We start from the raw sequence: 18,310 nt of genomic DNA, 5'->3' as shown, positions 1-18,310 counted from the left end.
TAAACTGTTTACTCACCCCTTGCTGATATGGTGGCTGAATAGCATTCTGATTATTCCCCCAGCTGAAATTTGGATGATTTCTGTTATTAGGATGATAGGTCGCTGGCACAGGCTGCTGTTGTCGCTGATAATTATTCACATACTGAACAGAATCGTTGACAAGAGAACACTGATCCGTAGCATGAGAACCTGCACAAAGCTCACAAACCATAGCTATTTGATTAACTCCATACGTAGCCAGAGAATCAACCTTCATTGATAGCGCTTGGAGCTGGGCTGCAATAGCGGTGGCTGCATCAACTTCCAGAATACCTGCGACCTTGCCTGACGTCATCCTCTGAGTTGGGTTTTGATGCTCATTTGCAGCCATTGTCTCTATAAGATTATACGCCTCAGTATAGCTTTTAGCCCATAAGGCTCCTCCAGCTGCTGCATCGAGCATGGGCCGAGATTGGGCCCCCAAACCATTATAAAAACCAGTGATTACCATCCAATCCGGCATTCCATGATGTGGACATTTTCTCAACATTTCCTTGTAGCGTTCCCAAGCCTCGCACATAGATTCTGTAGGTTGCTGCGCAAACTGAGTAAGAGCACTCCTCATAGCAGCAGTCTTTGCCATTGGATAAAACTTCACCAGAAACTTTTGTGCAAGATCTTGCCACGTAGTGATGGACCCAGCTGGTTCAGAATGTAACCAGTCTTTAGCCTTATCCCTCAGTGAGAATGGGAAAAGCCTCAACTTGATAGCCTCATCAGTCACGCCATTATACTTAAAAGTGCTACAGATCTCGACAAAATTTCTTATGTGCATGTTGGGGTCTTCAGTTGCCGCTCCTCCAAAAGAAACAGAATTCTGCACCATCTGAATAGTGCCCGGCTTGATTTCAAAGGTGTTAGCTTGAATAGCCGGATGAAGGATGCTTGACTGAATATCATCAATTTTAGGCCGAGAAAAATCCATAAGAGCTGGATCAGCTTGAACAATACGATCTCCCATGTTTACTGGTTCTTTCTGCTCAGCGCCTGAATCCGAATCCTCAAAATCTAACTTCTCCGGAATATCAAGAACTTCGTTTGTCTCCTCAGTTGTATCTAAAGTCCTCTTGCGAGCACGAGAACGAGTTTGCATAAACGCTTGCTAAAGTACCTGAAACACAACCGAAAAGAGTAAGTAACTACTACGTCCTAATCACTGAGTCCTAATGACCAATGATGGTAAGTACATAAACTAAACAAATACGCCGAGTCCCCGGCAGCGGCGCCAAAAACTTGTTAGGGCGAAAACACGCACTAATATTCACGCAAGTATACGCGTTCGCAAGTAATATAGAATACTTTCTAGTTCGTTCCCTCAGAGACTCAGACTAAATTATTGTCTAATTAAACTCACTCACCAATGTATAATTACTTCTCAATGTTAAGATAATAACACTTAAAATTATTGATCAAATATTAACTATAATTAACTACTTAATTAACCACTTAACTAACACTTCAAATTATCAATAATAAAACACTCATGAGATCACAACTTCATTATTACTTCCTTCTATAGCCATTGTTATTACATTTAGCATGTGACAGTGATGACATTAATCGAATAACACGAAACTGATAAAAGCCAACTTTCATTGTACTAATACCATTCTACCAAGCATCCACAATTAAGATAGAAGTTGAATAGTCATCAATTATGTTGAGTTCCTATATGTCTACAGAAATTGACAACACAACGATTTAAGCACAAGTTATTCCTTTTGATTACATAGGGCAAATAAAACTGTTAGAGTTACCCACTAATCATGCACAACGTACATGAACCTATGCTAGCATGGCAAGTTCTAAATCTCAAGATCCACCGTCGCTTCACAAGAGATTAACACCCTATCTTATATGTTCGCGACGCACATAAGACGAATACGCGCAACCAATACTAGATATCATGCAATCATCACACACTAAAGTATTAAACAATTAACTAAAGAATTCCATAATAAATCCGTTGTAACCCCATGATCACGATTAGCCCATAATAGAACTCATCGCCATCATGGGTTCATATGAAATCATGATAAACACACACAAGAAAATAATAACTAAACTAATTATATTAAAACAGAGTACGTCACAAGAGTAAATAAGTCAAAGCAAGAAAACTAGCATCCAACGTTACAACAAAACAAGAATCACAAGAATATATGCTTCCTCTTCGTTGCGGTGTGCTAAATCGGTCTTCTTCCTTATCTCCTTCGCTTCTTGCGTAAAACACAATCTAAAACATAATCTCCTTAATACTCTCTATGAAAACGTCTCAAATCTACCTATATAATAGTCCCATAAAACTCAGATTACATAGAAGTTGGAAGCCACACAGAAGTAGAAGTCTAAAATAATTCAGCTTTTTCCCCGACCTTGTGCGGCCGCTCAGCATTTCTGCGCGGGCGCGCAGGCTGCTGCGCGGCCGCTCAGCATTGCTGCGCGGGCGCGCAGGACCCTACTGGAAAAATTCCAAGCTTGCTCCGTTTCTTCGCCGTAATCTGCCCATTCCTTTCCTCTCGCAATGGTGAACACATGCCAAGGCTTATTCTTGATGATTCCTCCCCCGAAATGCAACTAATACCCTGAAATGCATAAACACTAGAAAAACGCATTAAATACACAAAATACTTGATTTCAAGACACCAATTTAAGCCATTTTAAGACGTTCTAAGTGGTATAAAATGCCACTTATCAATATCCCCCAAAATTAATTAAGGGTGTTTTTATTCCCATGATTAAAATTCCCCAAAATTTATGAATAATTCAAAAATACAAAACTAACGGGTATTTGAAATAAGAATGATTATATAAAAATACAAACATGGAATTTATGGGCTTTGACGTCCCGGTGGGGTCCCGGTCTGTTTATTTTTGAAAATTGGAAACGATTTCTATGTTAACAGAAAACCCCGAAAACACATAAAATGTATTCAAACGCATATAAAACGAGATAAATCGAGTACCTCGATAAAGACGCAACTAAATATGAAGCCAAATCCCATTGGATCCGAAAATAGATTACTTAGCCGCTAAGTAACTATAGAAACGATACAATTTATACTAGAATTGGATAATTATCAAAACCGAACTTCTTATAAAACACCCAATGAGAAAATAATGTAAAATATCCCGTCTCTCGAGAATACGGGTTTTGTTGATTTATCAAAATGATTGTCGTATCAAAAATTGTACGCTGGGACGCGTACGGGTCAAACCGTAATCCGGATCGAAAAAGTTAAAACACGGAAAATGTTCGGAATTACCATATTAGTTTAGGAATAAGTTTTCGGAAGAGTTTCAGTTGTAAAAACGTAAAAATGTCTGAAGTTGGACGATTCCCGGCTTTATAAAATAGTTTTGTAATTACTCAGAAAATAATTAATAAATCCATAAATCATTATAAAATTATATAATAGTCCAAAAATTACCAGAAAAATATTACTATTATCTATATTTTATTCTGGACATAAAAAAAAATAGAATACTCTAAGAATATCACATATAAACTTCCAAAACATCAACTCCAATTACCAGATAATTCACTAAAATTCACATAAAAATCAAATAAATAACTTCAAACAATAATAATAATAATATCTGAAAATATGGGATATTACAAAATCCACCGGTCTTGGGAGCCAGACAGTATGACATAATGTTAAAGAACACGTTCCATGGTTTGGGTAGATAACTCTTATTGAAGTGTTTAGAAAGTGTGTCATTGGGCATGGTGCTCTTGATAGCTTTGAAGAAGCTATACAGTTCCCATTTATGTGGTAATTTGTTGAAATTATCTCGAGGAAGATGAAGATATTCATTGAAATCATCCTCAGTAATTTGAATTATTTCATCACCAATGAAGAAAAATAACCCTAGCTTATCATCATCTGACGTGTCTTCAGTTGCAGTGTGCACATATCTGAGAAGCTCAACATTTAACTTGACATTAGTAATTAAAGCATAGTGCACAGTCAAGTGCTCGTTTAGAAACCGAATCCATTTTTCAAAATCACCTATTTTAACTAGATTGCGTTCGATAATCGAGACATAATTTATTTTTAGTATCTTAACATTATCCGCCATTTTAATTAAAAAATGAGAATAAAATTTTGATCGTAAAACAAATTAATTGTGCACTTAAATTAAGGCAGGAAAATAGATCCAACACACATAAATTAAAAGTAACAAACAAATTGTGATAAACCCTAGAGAGCAAGTGATTTGAATAACCAATTAAAATTAATTGTTAATTAACCAAATAGAGCCTTAAGTCCAGGAAACCACAAATCTTGATCTCGTTGAATCCTTGATGAAATCACTGGATATTAGAATCAAAAGAATGTGCACGAGTGGGGCTTTAAGATTATCTAAATATTATGAAATTTGGCAGAGGTTCAGTAGGTCAATAATCGATTTAAAAATATGGTCCTCTCTATTCTCTTGTTGCGACTGTGTATATGTGTGTATATATAAGTAAATGAAAGTTAATGGAGCTGTTATATATATTCACAATAAAACAAAATACTCAACACCTTGAGTTGTGACTACAGGGGAGTGTAGGGACCCTGAGTTGCGACTATAGGGTGTCCCTTTACTCTTTACTTGCGACCACTGTTAGTTGCAACACTTAGATATAAATTCTAAGTTGCGACTACAGGGTAAGCAAGTCGCAAGTAAGTCACAAGTCATTTCTAACTTGCGACTAGAGGGGAACAGATAGAAAAATAACCAAGTCTATAGTATATTGGCTTCTAGTCGCCACTCAGAATTATAAGAATTCTAAGTTGCGACCACAAAGTCCTTATTTGAACTTAGAAGAATTTCAAACTGTTCCACAAAATTTATTTGGAATGAAATAATATTAAACCTTTCTCATAAATGAAATAGACTAATAAATCTAAAATAAATAATGTGCTGCTATTATATCAATTCCTTGAATTATTTTAAATATAAATTAATTTAAAATCCATTTAAATTGATAATTCATAATCTTTATTCACAATTGTACAATTTTTATCATTAATTTGATAAAATCATACTTTTAATGAAATAAAATTATTCTGCAATTTATAAATTATTTTTAATGTACTCCTTTAAATATTGAATTATTTAAAGTCCACTAAAATTAATAAATCACAACTTTGATTATTTAGATTAAAACTTTTATCATTGAATTGATAATATCTCAATTTTATTAAATCAAAATTATACTACATCATTTTTCTCATAACTTAACCAATTATGATTAAATTATTTCCAAACAGATTATAAATATAAATGTACTAAAATATCTATCAATTAGATACAAGCACATAAATATTTGTAATACGAGAAATAAACAATGACAAATAAATTCAGATGTCCTTAAAATATTAAAATAAATAACAAGTGAATTTATCTAAGGCAAATTGCAGTTATTGATTTTTAATTTATTAATTAGAAAGATTTAACATCCCAAGTTCACTAACCAACTTAGAGAAAGTGTTTTCATCAAGTGGTTTTGTGAAGATGTCTGCAACTTGATCCTCTGTGGGTACAAAATATAATTCCACAGTGCCATTTGTAACATGCTCTCTGATAAAGTGATACCTGATATCAATATGCTTTGTTCTTGAGTGTTGAACTGGGTTGTTAGAAATTTCTATGGCACTAGTATTATCGCAGAATATTGGAATCTTTGACATTAACAGACCATAATCCTGGAGTTGGTTCCTCATCCACAAGATTTGAGCACAACAGATTCCAGAGGCTATGTATTCAGGCTCAGCAGTTGATGTGGATACTGAGTGCTACTTCTTGCTATGTCAGGATACCAACCTTCTTTCAAGAAACTAACAGCTTTCTGAAGTAATTTTTCGATCAATCTTACAACCTGCAGAATATGAATTCGTATAGCCAACTTGGTTAAAAACTGTACCTTTAGGGTACCAAATACCAAGATTTGGAGTCCCCTTAAGATACCTAAAAATCCTTTTGACAGCTATAAGATGAGACTCCTTAGGGTCAGCTTGAAATCTAGCACATAAGCATGTTGCAAACATAATATATGGCCTACTTGCTGTAAGATATAGTAATGAGTCTATCATACCTTTGTAGCTTGTGATGTCAACTTTCTTACCAGTTTTGTCCTGATCAAGCTTAGAGGTTGTTGGCATTGGAGTCTTTTTCGGAGTTGAATCTTCCAGATTGTACTTCTTGAGAAGTTCTCCGATGTATTTGGATTGAAAAATGAATATACCATCTTTTCTTTGACTCACTTATAATCCAAGAAAGAAGTTCAACTCTCCCATCATGCTCATTTCATACTTACTCTACATTAGCTTAGAAAATCTCTTGCAAAGATCATCATTAGTAGAGCCAAATATAATGTCATCAACATATACTTGAACTAATATCATATCAGATTTATGCATTTTATGAAATAGAGTTTTATCTACAACATCTCTAGTAAAACCATTTTCAAGTAGAAATTCTGAGAGAGTGTCATACCATATCCTTGGAGCTTGCTTGACTCCATAGAGAGCTCTGAATAGAAAGTATACAAAGTCTGCCAGATTTGGATCTTCAAAACCTGGAGGTTGTTCCACATACACTTCTTCTTCTAGCTCCCCATTCAGGAATGCACTCTTCACATCCATTTGATAAACTTTGAAGTCTGAATGTGCTGTGAATGCCAAAAACATCCTGATTGCCTCAAGCCTATCTACTGGTGCATAGGTTTCATCATAATCTATACCCTCTTTTTAAGAGTAAACTTTAGCTACCAGTCTGGCCTTGTTTCTCGTTACAATGCCATCTTCATCTAATTTGTTCCTGAATACACATTTGGTGCAAATTACTGGCTTGTCTTTTGGTCGGGGTACCAGCTTCCATACCTTCTGCCTCTCAAAATGATTGAGTTCTTCTTACATATCAATAACCCAATCTGGATCTTCAAGTGCCTCATCCACTTTCTTTGGTTCCATTTCTGAGAGAAACCCTGAAAAGTGGCATTCATTCTGTGTGGCATGTCTAGTTCTCACTCTTGTGTCAGGATCACCAATGATCAGTTCAAAGGGATGGTCTTTATTCCATACTCCTTGTCTAGGAAGATAAGATCTTGATGTTTCCCCTTGTTCAGCATGATGTTGAGTGTGAACTGTAGATCCTCTTCCTACCCCCCTGAGTTATTGTCACCATGACTTGATGATTCTGATCTTTGAGTAGTAGTTCTTGAAGGGGTTCTTGTATGATTATCATAACCACCATTTCAACCATCACCACCACTTGATTCAGGATCATCATTGCCATGTACTGTATGTATAACATGAGAAATCTCATGTTCTTCTTCATCCAAAGGGTAATCTAAAAGATTTTCAAATTCCAGAGATTCAGAATCCTTTTCTCTTTGCAGGCTTGCTAACTTGGTATCGTCAAACGTTACATTAAGGCTTTCAACCACCTTTTGATCAGCAATCACATAAACCCTGTAAGCTTTAGATTCCAGAGAGTAGCCAAGAAATATGCCTCCTTCTACTTTAGCATCAAACTTTCCCATATGCTCATTTCCTTCTTTAAGCCCAAAGCATTTAGCCCCAAACACATGAAAGTATTTCAATGTTGGTCTCTTGTCAGCCATAATCTCATAAGGAGTCTTATCATGATCTTTATTAATCAGGGTACAATTTTGAGTGTAACATGCTGTGTTGACGATTTCAGCCCAGAAATAGGTAGGAAGTCCCGATTCACTTAGCATAGTCCTTGTTGCTTCAACCAAGGTAGGATTATTCATTTCCACTGCTCCATTTTATTGTGGAGTCCTTGGTGTTGAATACTGTCTCGAAATACCTTTCTATGTACAAAATTCATTAAAAAATGTATTCTTGAACTCTGTTCCATTGTCTGGTCTGATCTTTCTGACAGGTAGTTTTTCTTCCATCTCAATCTTCTTTATGTGATCAACTATCATTTGTGGTGCTTCAGCCTTTGATTATAAGAACAACACCCATGTGTACTTGGATTAATCATTGACTATCACTAAAGCATATCTTTTCTTTTATAGAGACAACACATTCACCGGACCAAATAAATCCATGTGAATTAACTGAAGAGGTTCAGTTATGCTTGTCATTTCCTTGCTTCTGTGTGACGCTTTCTTTGACTTCCCTTTTTGTAACACCCCCAAATCCGGGGTCAGGGATCCGGGTTGTCACGAGTTCCATTTCCCTTAATAATATCCAATCTTAATAAACAATCAACTAATCCGTACTGTGACCCCATAATATACACACACACACCACAAGTTATAGTCTCGAAGATGAATACCAAAAATAACACAAGTCAGTTTATTCCACAATTATAAGTCGTTATACCTCGAAAGGATTTCTGAATAAATTTACATTTCCTTGCCATTATTACAATTCATATAGATACATAAGTCTGGAGCATCAAAAGTTGAAAGCCTAGCCTATTGGTAATTCCTACCTCAGCTACTGCGGCATCAACGCCTCCAGAAAACTGCGAAATGTTTCCTAACCGCTTGCGAATTGGGAGCTTAGTCCTGTTCATCTTTTTTATCTGTTGTTGTGTGATGAAAGAAGAAAGCAAGGGTGAGCAATAAGCCCACTGAAATAATATGTATAATAATTAACAATATATGAGCATTCTCATAGTACTCATGAAAGTCTTGGTCAAGAAGAAATGAACCAAGTTGATATCTTAACGCGACCAAGTCGCAAAATATTCAGTATATACATATATACTTTTCAAAATCTTTAAAATACTCTGCCAGGCATAATATACACAGAGTTCCAGTTTATAAATGTATAAAAATATCGTTGCAAGGTGATCTCATATATCTAACCTTGTCTCAACGTTTTTCTGAAAACCTTTGTCATTCATAAGATAATCATTAACTAGATATAAGTTGAAAAGATGAAGTTACAAGATACTCCAATATACTTATATCTTTTCCGAATACTACTTGAACTACCACCATTCAAGTTATAATTAGTTCATCCCATAGATGAAGTTACACGATAAAACTTGTATAGAATTAATCTTTGAAATATCATTAAAATGAAATAAAGTTACGAGATACTTCATTTGATGAAAACATCATTTTGAAAACTCGACCCTGCCAACACTTAACAATCGCCCAGCCGTAGCCTTTCAATCGAAGTGCTCTGGATAGTGTTGTAGAAATATCCAATTGGATGATGAACTCATTACGGGAGTTTGTCGCGCCAGGAAGACCACTCACGATGATTAGTCGCAGTAGTACAACCCCACCATTTTTTATATGTAGAAGAGAACAGTCGGATTTACTTGTCAACCGAACGCTGGACTCCTAAGGAATGGACCGTCTTAGCGGAACTTCCAGGCCATTTGGGCCAATATATAAGGCAGGGCCGGCGCCACTCGACCACTTACACAACTCCTAGTTCAGATGAAATCCATGACTCTGAAACGTAAAGTTCGTCCCCCCTTTCCCCAAGTAGCAACTTGTTGATACGGCTCCACCAAGAAGTCGTATCTAGTTGGAAAGGAAAACTCACCGATATTTCTCAGGCGATGCCTGTTAATGGATTAACTTATTCCAAAAATTTTACTTCCCGAGTGTTGGGTAAGTAATCAAAAACTCTTTTATCAAAACAGCAACCTTGTTGCGAGTATATAAAAATACATCACGAAGCCGGATCCCTCAGATTTTTGAGCGAGTATTTAAATCCCCTTCAGAAGGAAGATCTTAAATTTGAAAACGAGTTTTGGGATCCGCTCTAACCTTTAAAATCATTTTGAAGACTCGAAAACATTTTTAAGAATGTTTGGAGAAATGCTGATTTAATAAAATAAATCAGTCCCAATATATTAGAAAATATCTGAATATTATTGTTTAAATAATATTCCCATAAAGGATGATCTTTATAAAAATAGTTGAAGTAGAAGTTTTAAAACTCATACTTGAAATGAATAATAATAATTAACCAAAGATATACTTATACGAAAGTATGGTCTTTATTTGAATAATCGAAAATAAGTTTGATTATCGAAACATTATTCTTTAATAAAATAAAGAATATTATTTAATAAAATAAGCGGAGTCATAGGTTCTCGAATGAATATTCAAAATAATATTCATTTAATAAAATAAGCGGAGTCATAAGTCCTCGAATGAATATTCAAAATAATATTCATTAAATAAATAAAGTTATCGAATAAACCTTATTCGATTAATAGTTTTGAAAACTATTTATATATATATAAAAATATACATATTTATACTCGGGAACACCGACTCCCGGTTTAGAAAATGTTCACCTTCGGGTCCCCTATACTAAGGGTATACGCAATTACTGCTTATCTCTAGCATAGGTATTATGCAACTTATAAGCAATTGAATCAACAATTAGATATCAAGATTACGAAACAGGCATACATATATATCATATCAACATGCTCCAATATATCGCAAGATTTGCTAATAACAATAATGCACTTATCACAAGATAATGCATATACATATATACATCACAACAACAGTATAACGGGTAGAAAACTTGCCTGAGTGCTCTGGGGTAGACTTAAGCTTAGAGTGGGTCCGGTAACCTATGAACAACAACATAAGCCGGGATTAAACCATGGTCGTTTAAGAAACTAGACTTTAACCAATTGAACCCTAACGTTTGCTTATGGTCATTTCTACGCTTAAAAAATCACATAAGTCGTTCGAGTACCCTCGGCTCCACCATTTTCAATAAATTAACCGTTAAGAATTTTAAGGCGACGCTTTCGCGAATACCCTACCAACTGCCTAGTCCACTTTACATAATTGTTTTATACTCCAATTAGTCATTTAAGGGCCTTAACCAAGGTTTCAAAGTAAGGCGAGGGGTAATGGTTCGTTCACGAAACGCCGTTACTTAAAACGGTTGTTTCTCCTAAACCGTACATCGGATTCAAGAGAACCACATATCAAAACGAAGCTTGTAACATGACTATCTAAACATGGAAAAGGTTAGAATCTTTCAGTGAGTTCATGGGTCCTAAAGTTAAGAACAGAACAGTTATGGAAAATCGGGCATTATGACGTTTATGTTTACGCGATTTCCAAATTAATTAACACTCTAAATTATCATCAGTTCACTCACAACCACCAATACAATAATATTCAACCATCATAATACAAACTCAGTCCCCAACTCCAAGTTTTACCAATTTATCCAACCAATTAAAGACCCAATATTCATAACCAATACAAATCCACCAAAACTACTTATAATCAAAGATCAAGCCTTAATACTAACAATGCTTCAATAAAACTTAATGGAATCATAAAATCAAAGTTAGGGTTTGAAGTTGATACCTTCCTTGGTAGGTGTTAAGTTGCTAGGAAGCCTTAGGGAGCCTTAATATAACCTCCTACAAGCTTGATCTTTCCAAAGAAATCAAGAACACAAAGTTAGGTTTTGAAGTTTCTAAAAGTCCGATTTAAAGAACTGTAAAAATGAGGGTCTTACCCTGCTTATTTGGATGGGACTTGTGAACAAGAGTTGTAGGCCATCTCAATATCTTTCCAACGAGCTATAGAACATAACATTTGAGTGAGTATTGAAGGAGATATGGTAATTTGAAGTTGCTGCTCTAGTTTTGGCCGAGAGCAAGGAAAGAAAAAGTGAAGTAAAAATGTTTCTAATTTGATTAAATGATTTTTGTGGTGTTTAGCTTGGTTACTTCCTTTTGTTGTTAATTAACCTTTTACCATGGTAAAAATTGTGTGGCTTATAATCAACCAACAAATTCTTCCCATTTTGTCATGCTTATGTCATCTTGTTACACTTGTCTTCCTCTTGTTGGTGTGATGACATCATCGTCCTTTAACCTCTTTGATTAACCCATAATTACTTGGCTAATGATCGCTGATCTGTTATACGGTTCGTTTAACTTTCGTTCTCGTTTGTCGTTTGAGAGATCATACCCGGGATCTTATTACTTGGGTTCCGTTAACCTTTCTGAATACATTATATTCCTTTTATGATCCTCTCTTATAATCCTTGAATTTAAATCCTTTTAATCATGTTACCTTATACTCAGTTCTTTCTGTATCAGGTGAATTTTCGGGAAAAATCAAAGTGTTCGAATTTGGATTCTGACGATCTTTACATACACTTATATACCATATATAGTACTAATAAGATCTCAGAATACAAATAAAAGAACCCCTACATAGTGTGGCATGAAAAATTTTCTTATTCAGCATAATCAGCAAAATCACTATTCATAAGGGTTACAAAAAGTCCAAAATTTTTTTGGGGTTATTACAGTCTCCCCTCCTTAAAAGGATTCCGTCCCGGAATCAGATAAAAATGAATAGGGATACTTTCTTAGCATTGCACTTTCTAACTCTCAAGTCAACTTTCCCGCATTGTGGTTCTACCATCAAACTCGGACTAGTTTGATAACCCTTCTCCTAAGCACTTGTTCCTTTTTAATCTATAACCTTTCCCGGTTGCTCCATATAGGTTACGTCTGGTTGCATGTCTATGCGCTCATATGCCCCTATTTGTCTGGCATCCGGATTACACTTCCTTAACATTGATACTGTTGGATTTTAATCGCAGCGGGGATTGGCAAAACACTTTTACACATACAAAATCCAAATAAAAGCATATAAACCGTGAATAAAAATTCGAGGGATCGAATCTAACCTTTTAAAATAATTCGGAGACAACGATCAGAGATCCTTAGCAGTTGCTCCTCAAGTGTGAAGCACTCCACCGGTATCCACCAAGAAAACGATGTTAAGGAGGTGGAGAGAATTGGGTTTTCCAAACTTTTTGGGTTTTGTGTTGGTTTGAATAAAATTAGGGTCTATAATAGTGTATTTATAGGCAAAATTTTTAGCTGAAATTTTCCCATAAATAATATTATTATTATCCCATTTATTATTCTCATTAATAATTAAAACACCTTTTAATTATTAATCCTTTTTCTAAACACTTTAGAAATAATTCTCTCTCTTGATTTAATTTCCAAAAATTAAATTCTTTAATTAATAATATTAAGAACTTTTCTTAATTAATTTATAATCAATTAAATCTCATTTAATCAATTATTAAATTTGCCAATTAATTATTTATTTCATAAATAAATAATTATTAGCCATTATTAATTAATTCCTCCACCATTAAATCATTCTCTTTTTATGGTGTGACTCTGTAGGTTCAATATTAAGCCGGTAGTAGAAATAAATAATAATAAAACTATTTTATCATTATTTATATAAATTCTCTAATTTATTAAATATGATTAATTAATTAATCACATTTATTCTACATCGTGAGGGATACTTCTCAGCATATCGCGACTATCCGGATAATATGAATTCACTGCTTAGAATACCAAGAACCTATTCAGTGAATAGTTACCGTACAATAAACTCCTTCTACCCTACAATGTCCCGATTAAATACAAGGCATGGATCTCGTGTCAAGCCTATCTAATTCAATCACTTGCTTACCATTTACTATGCGTAGTTCTATGCAAATTAGAAACTCCTTTCTAATTTCATTCACTCTGGCCAGAGATTCCTGAACTAGCATAAGTGGATCAGCCTTGAACATTCGCTTCCTTCACTGGAAGGGGTAGATCCTTTATTGATCATACACTATCTTCATGTACAAATTCCTATACCCAGAAGAGCCCTAATAATTGTCCCTGGAGACTAAGAACTAAACCAAAGCATAGTTCAGTGTACACAAGATGACTATGATGACCTCAAGTCTAAGGATACTTGTACAACTATCACTATGTGAACAACTGCTGACACGTGAGTGAACTCCATCAGTTGTTCAGCTGTTCGAGTCATGTTCAGTGAACTTATTCTATAATAAGCACCTACATACTAGCTATAGTGTCATCACACAAATGTCTATGAGAACAGACATCCTTCATAATGAAGCAAGCATAGTATGTACCGATCTTTGCGGATTATTAATTACCAGTTAGTAATCCTATGACCAGAAACTATTTAAGTTTAGAGTTATCATCTTTTTAGGTCTCACTATTATGATCTCATCATAATCCATAAAAAGCTTTTATCTAAACTATGGTATATCTTATTTAAACACTTAAATAGATAAAGCCCGTAATAAAAATAAAACAAGTCTTTTATTAATATCAATGAAATCAAAACAGATTATTGAAAAGTTATTCCTAAATCCTTATACATGATTGGACTTAGGACATATTCCTCTCAGATACGTGGGACACGTTATGAACTTGCTACAGGTTCGGGGTTGGGCTAGCTCATATGCTAACTTCCCAATACGTCTTAATATCTCCAAGGGTCCAACAATTTGTGGGCTTAGCTTTCCTTTCTTTCCGAACCTCATTCATCCTTTTGAAGGGAATACCTATAACAGCACTAGGTCCCCTACTTCCTATTCTTTGTCCTTTCGTGTCAAATCAACATACATCTTATGTCCATCTTGGGCTACTACCAGCCGTTCTCTGATTAGATCTATTATATCCTTGGTCCTTTGGACTACTGCGGGTCCGAGCATCTTGCGCTCTACAACTTCATCCTAACATAAGGGAGATCGACATTGTGTTCCCTCAAGGATCTCATAAGGCAATATCTCGATACTGACATACGATCTATTATCATAAGAAAACTCAATCAGCGTTAAGTGATCATTCCAAATTCTTTCAAGTCTATTGCACATACTCTCATCATAGCTTCTAGCACTATAGCTTTTGCTTCTCAATACTCCTTCTTTTCTTGTTCGTAGTCATTACTATCTTCCGTACATAATACTATACTGGTTATACTTTTGCTCGTTAGTATTCTATAACCTTTTAATAACCGCGTCAACCTTAGTATCACGAACGCGTTAGATTCGGAATACCACCACACTGATACTACTTCCTTTAGCTGCTTCCATCTTCGAAAGCTTGATTTATCATATAGAAGTAAAAGATTTTATTGAGAGATCACTATGATCATGAACACTTGTTACATCGCATAGTTAGTACAGAAGGTGGCCAGCCTTTAGTACTTGACAAGCAATTAAACAACATGTGGTATCCTACTAGGCTTCTATCACACAGATAGATAGTCATTCAGCAATACCTCCCCTTCTGGAAGGGTTGTTCTTCTCAGCTTACATGAAATGAAAAGGAGAGAAAAGAACGAATTGAAGATAATCGTATATATATAAAAATACTGCCACAAAATATCTGGCTTGGAATCTACCTCTGAACTATAGAGGTTTGTCATAGGAGAACAAAACATATACGTATATATATATATATCAACATCAAGTATTATAGCATCACATTTCACATGCCTAAATATTTTTGCTATTCCGTCCATCATTCTATGGACCCATGCTCTTGCATGAGCTTATAAACAATCAGCGTTGAAACTCCCTCGACAGCGAAAATCGAATCTGGGATTTCATTCTAGATATCATCGTTACTAGAATCCATTGCTACACCGCAACCTTCCTCGTATAGTAATACGGCTCTCTATTCATAAGAAGGATTAAATATTCAATAGGTAGATAATCGACTTAATTAGTCTATCAATGATAACTTATACATCACCACGACCCGATTAGTGGTACTCAATCTCAACATCCATTCTAATACAACTCATACGGTTGTAATCGACTCATTACTCGCAGAATCATTGCTGCATTACTATGGTCCATCACTGACCTACTGTAGTCATTCGTTTTCCTCAGAATCTTAATATCTAATCATACGGAGTCCATATCTGCCATATCAAAATCTTTTAAGGAGTTAACATAGTCACCATTCATGATTCATGAAGAACACTCCAGATCCTGGCGTACATTCATGACATGAAGCAGATAAAATTACAGAAGAGTTTCAATCAAAGCAACAATAGCAGGTTAATACCATTCTTAATCATACGTCTTTATTAGGAGACATGAAGCTCAAAGGTTCATTTAGTCCTTTCGTAACATGGTCCTGGCTTATCTCAAGATATGACCTTATAAGATAGATAGCCCGCTCACAGCGATTACATAAATTAAATCTTTACCAAACTACTATCACGGTTGAGTATCGCACAATCATCAGAAGGAATGTCAATCTTTCAAACCATAATACAATCTTCACGGCTTTAACCATTATCACTGTATTCCTCTGGCACGAGCGCCGATAATTGTCTTCTTACACTTAAAGTGTCGGCCACCTCTTTGGCCTTTCCTGATAGTAATATTTCCTTACAATCAATGTCTTTTTAACCACCTTCACTAAATTTTCTACCTCATTTCAAATCACTGCTTATGTGAAAATGCTTTTCTTAAGTCCTTGTGATAAAAAAAATCACCATTTTTTTCCATAAGTCACTGCCTTAGTCTTTAAATTTAAACATTATCATGGCTGACTCTCGATCAAACTTAGGACGTCTTTTATCTTGGGCCCTTCTTGCTTTAACAATTCTGACCTTCATTGGTTCAATCTATACTTCTTATGGTTTAACACGTGCCCACCTGGCATTATTATAATTACGCCATATTTCCTTCATCAAAATTTCTATTCTTGAGAACTTTGAATATTACCTTTCTCCTTGTAAAACCTCTAAGGTTATCCTTAAATCCTTCATCAGGTACACCCTAGGCACAGGGCATATCAAGATACCATTTATTAATACCAGAATCATTGTCTATATACTTCTGAAAAATTTCTCCACTGATCCTTAAAGGTTGTTGTTACCTTAATCCTTTCCAATTCATACTGTCAAAACTCATACTATCCCTATTAAGGGTGAAATGCCAACCTTTATGCATTCCCCTAGGATTCATTTTAAGTTACCGATGTTCTATCCTTAATTTCACCTTTAAAAAGGTACATGCATCCTTCCATGGATAAATCAAGTCATATATCCCTGATAAGGGTGTCTTATTCAATCATTCCCACATCGATAGTATATGCCTAATTTCACAATAACATCTGTATTCAAAATGAGGTCAATCAATATGGCCTCCAAAAGATAACAACGGTTATCCGCTTTTCTTGCCTAATTTGGTAACGATAACAAGGATGTTCTGGAAGATATTGGTCGTGTTCAACGTGAACTTCTTCTTAATAATTCCTTATTTACTTTTGTTGTTTATCTCAACAGTCATCTCAATATTGGGATATCTTTCATACCTGGCGTCTCCCTTTCTAGGTATCAAGCCACCGGTCTTACACTTCACATTCTTGAATGTCACTTCCTTCATCCAATTTTCCTAATTTCTTACTTCCTTGTCTCCTCAGTCTATCCGCGTCTCATTATTTATCCTTCGAACTATCTCAAGGTTTCCTCGAATACTCCCAACTTACAGGGGATAAAATATATGTATCTCTTATGCCTTCAACCATCAATTTTAATTCATGGTGAATCACCCTCATCCTGACGATTACATACTTTTCTATTTCTATTGCTACGAGTCTTTAGGGTTTCCTCATACCCAACTCCCTTATCATTCCTCAAACTCTATTGCCTTTATATTCCTTTCCACTTCAGTTTCTTTTTATTTTCCTTTCTCTTATCATTATTTCATAAACCAACACAACATAAGCATTGATTTCAAACATCCCGTCATTCTGGATTCGTGTCCTCAGAACGAATCTTGACAACTTTTACAACTTAGATTCATAATTCATCATACTCGTATGCCTTTGTTCTGGCTCTAAAGCTTTTACACTATCTCCATAACCTTGGGAAGTACTTTCCTGATAACAATTGACTGAACTTAAATCAGTTTATTATAATCTCTTGCTCTGTGCCTTCCTTGGCCTTTCACCAGCGGGTGGCCTCTCTCTTAGGAGGATAAGTGACAAAAACAGTCTTTTATCATTCGTCAATCATTTAGAATCTCAAATGATTCCTATATTTCCTTTAGCCAGGCTCTTGCCTCGACTGGGTCAACTTGTTCCTTGGAACTCTGAGAGCTTAGCGACTTAAAGGTCCTGAAAGAATTTCTCACCGCATTGTTTCCTCAGGGTGGTGGTTGGGGATAATAGTCTAAGTTCTGTCTAGAAATGTCCATAAATTGTCGTATAGGAGTACCGTCTCGGGTCTCCTTTCCTTACTCGACTTCTGTTTCCTTAGTCTGAACGTTCCCTCCTCCTCCCCATAATCGGGGTCATCGTACATGTTTTAAATCCTCATTTTCCACTTCATTATGTTATGGGTTCCTTCTATCTTGATGGCGACCTCCCTGACTATCACGTTCAGGGTTTGCTCTAAATCTTATTCCTCAAACTA

The 18,310-nt window shown here is 35.4% G+C and overlaps 1 non-coding gene across 1 annotated transcript; it reads left to right on the top strand.

Annotated features, from left to right (window-relative positions):
• The first annotated feature begins 500 nt into the window (after nt 1–500).
• LOC141681504 (small nucleolar RNA R71) lies at nt 501–607 on the top strand. The gene has a single exon (XR_012558934.1). It is a non-coding gene; the product is annotated as a small nucleolar RNA R71 (small nucleolar RNA).
• Nucleotides 608–18,310: the final 17,703 nt, after the last annotated feature.

Source organism: Apium graveolens, chromosome 8 (assembly GCF_009905375.1).
Source record: "Apium graveolens cultivar Ventura chromosome 8, ASM990537v1, whole genome shotgun sequence".
NCBI classification, from domain to species: Eukaryota; Viridiplantae; Streptophyta; class Magnoliopsida; order Apiales; family Apiaceae; genus Apium; species Apium graveolens.
Note: the sequence above shows the minus strand (reverse complement) of the source record. Positions and strands in the feature narration are given on the sequence as shown.